Below are 3559 nucleotides of genomic sequence, written 5' to 3'. Positions count from 1 at the left end.
CCTTTTTTTGCACTAACCTGTTTGATTCATCACATACGCTGCTGCTACTGTTTATTATCTATCTTGTTGCCTATTCACTTTATACCTAGCTATATGTACATACTGTATCTACCTCGTACCCCTGCAAATTGACTCAGTACTGGTAGGCCGTGTATAAAGCCAAGATATTGTTCCTCCATTGTGTATTTATTCCTTGTGTTATTTTTCTATTATTTATCTTTTCTTTCTCTGCATTGTTGGGAAGGGTCCGTAAGTAAGCATTTCACTGTTAGACTAGACCTGTTGTTTACGAAGCATGTGTCAAATACATTTGATTTGATTTTGATATAACCAGAGGAAATGGAATTGTTATCTACAGTAATTACTCTATGCTTGGCCTTAATGTGAACTACCAATGCTTGAGTACTGAATTAGATATAGCACTCTGTAGTGGTCAGCTCCAGCACAGTGTACAGTGCATTCGGAAAGTATTATGACCCCATCCCCTTTTTCCACATTGTGTTATGTTGCAGCCTTATTCTAAAATGTATTTAAGTATTTTTTCCCCTCATCAATCTACACACAATATGTACCCCATAATGACGAAGGGAAAACATCTTTTTTTTTGTGCAAAAAACCCCCAGAAATACCTTTTTTACATAAGTATACAGACCATTTGCCTTGAGACTAGAAATTGAGCTCTGTTGCATCCTGTTTCCCTTGATCATCCTTGAGATGTTTCTACAACTAGATTTGGAAAGGCACACACCTGCCTATATAAGGTCCAACAGTTGACAGTGCATGTCAGAGCAAAAACCAATCCATGAGGTGGAATTAATTGTCCATAGAGCTCCGAGACAGGATTGTGTCGAGGCACAGATCTGGGGAAAGGTACCAAAAAATGTCTGAAACATTGAAGGTGCCCAAGAACACAGTTGCCGCCATCACTTTTAAATGGAAGAAGTTTGGAACCACCAAGGCTCTTCCTAGAGCTGGCCGCCTGGCCAAACTGAGCAATTGGGGGAGAAGGGTCTTGGTCAGGGAGGTGACCAAGAACCTAATGATCACGCTGACAGAGCTCCAGAATTCCTCTGTGGAGATGGGAGAGTCTTCCAGAAGGACAACTATCTCTGCAGCATTCCACCAATCAGGACTTTATGGTAGAGTGGCCAGACAGAAGCACTCCTCAGTAAAAGGCACGTGACAGCCTGCTTGGAGTTTGGAAAAAGGCACCTCTAAAGGACTTTCAGACCATGAGAAACAAGATTCTCTGATCTGATGAAACCAAGATTAAACTCTTTGGTCTGAATGCCAAGCATCACGTCTGGAGGAAACCTGGCACCATGCCTACGGTGAAGCATGGTGGTGGCACCATCATGCTGTGGGGATGTTTTTAAGCGGCAGGGACTGGGAGACTAGTCAGGTTTGAGGGAAAGATGAACGAAGCAATGTACAGAGAGATCCTTGATGAAATCCTCCTCCAGAGCACTCAGGACCTCAGACTGGGGCGAAGGTTCACCTTCCAACAGGACAACAACCCTAAGCACACAGCCAAGACAACGCAGGAGTGGCTTCGGGACAAATCTCTGAATGTCCTTGAGTGGCCCAGCCAGAACACAGACTTGAACCCGAACGAACATCTCTGGAGTGACCTGAAAATAGCTGTGCAGCAACACTCCCCATCCAACCTGACAGAGCTTGAGAGGATCTTCAGAGAAGAATGCGAAAAACTCCACAAATACAGGTGTGCCAAGCTTGTAGCGTCATACCTGTGGCGACCCTCCCACTGTGACGAATTATTTTCTTGTTTTTCTTAATAAGACGTCGGTGGGCGGAGCTGTTAGGGTCATCAGCAATCGGGTGTGTCCCGGGGATAAATACACCTTTCCCCCATACATCAAGGAGACTCTCCACGCAGACACACTGTTGTTTTTTGTTGTTGTGGCATTTTGGGACTTCTTTATTTGTTTGTTTGTTTTTGGCACCACTCAACACCCCTCATTATCACCATCTATGCACGCATCCACTCACTTACGCTACTGACGACAGACACTATTGTTACTTGTAAATTGGTTACTTATATATTATTGTTATTTCTTTATCTCTGCGTTGTCACCGTCTTTGTTACGGGCTAAGAGCCGGTTCGTAACAAGTGGGGCCTCGTCCGGGATATAAGGTTGGTTCATAGACACTTTGGCATGTAGTATTTTGTTGCATTATGACGGGTTAATGCAAATTGGGATGTGCTTTGGTTGGTACACACTTAAGCAGACCAGGCTCCAAATGATCAGCCCCTGTACATGTTTTTTTGTCTGTTAACAAAGCATACAGGAGTTCTTTATCAGTGAATTTTCTGAAAAGAAAACTCCCGACCAGCATTTTCACCATCTACATCCAAACTACTCTTTTCAAGAGCAGGCTTTGAAATGCATTCAAATATAAAGCCTGCAGAGATAACAATGGTGATTAAATGTATTAATGATATCAATTTTGTCAGTGATTGGGCCAGAATCTAAATTCATTTATTGAGGGAGAGAAGAGGAGACACAACCCTTCAGTGATTTAACAGCTTTCCAGAATTTAGCTGGGTTCCCTGTACATTCAGATAGAGTATTAACATAATAATCTGATTTTGCTTTTTGAACTAGTTTTACACACACAATTCTCAAATCGTCTGTGAATCTAGCTTTGGCCCAGGCAGCATCTCTGTTTTGTATGACTTCAGATAGCTCTGGACTGAACCAACGGCAAGACCTTTTTTTAATGATCAGTTTTTTAAAGGGAGCATGTTTATCTACAATACAATTAAAAACATTTGTGAAGTGATTCAGAGCCAACTCTGGGTCAGGTATAGATGCAATACAATCAAATTCACCAAAATAAAGGTCACAAAAAAAGGCCTGTTCATTGAAATGTTTTAAATTCCTCTTCTTGATAAGACAAGGTTTGGATCGAGGCATCCGTATATCCCTGACACATACAATGGGACAGTGGGCACTAATATCTAAAGCAAATAGCCCACTCCAAGCATATTTCCCTGGAGTATTTTTAAATATGAGGTCAATCAAAGTCGATTTCGTAGAGTTCTTTAAGTTTGGACGAGTGGGCTTTGTAATCAGCAGGGTCAAATTAAATGAGTACAAATCATTTAAACAGTCAGCATCCTGCGTTCCCCATGCAAGATTAAAATCTCCGGCGATCAACACCTCTGGGTTAATAAAAATGACAATTAAATCAGTGAGTTTGTTTAGTATACACTTATTGGCGGATGGTGGACGATAGATTCCTATAACTGTTATTTTTGAGTTTGAACCCAACTGAAGCCTTAAGCACACAATTCAATTTGTTTAGGACTGGACGTAGCCTTTAAGGGAGACAGAAATAATATTCCTTGTGTAAATAGCAACACCACCACCTTTTGCCTTTCCTTTCAGCCCTAAACACATTGTAACCATCCATAGAAACCTCAGAGTCCAGGGTTTTATCAGTTAACCAGGTCTCAGATACAATAAAATAATCAGGGTCTGCCTGAGAGGCCCAGATCTTGACATGATTCATTTTAGATAATAAACATTTTTTA

The sequence above is a fragment of the Salmo trutta genome, chromosome 21 (assembly GCF_901001165.1).
Source record: "Salmo trutta chromosome 21, fSalTru1.1, whole genome shotgun sequence".
NCBI classification, from domain to species: Eukaryota; Metazoa; Chordata; class Actinopteri; order Salmoniformes; family Salmonidae; genus Salmo; species Salmo trutta.
The sequence above is the reverse complement of the archived record's forward strand: the minus strand, read 5'-3'. Positions refer to the sequence as shown.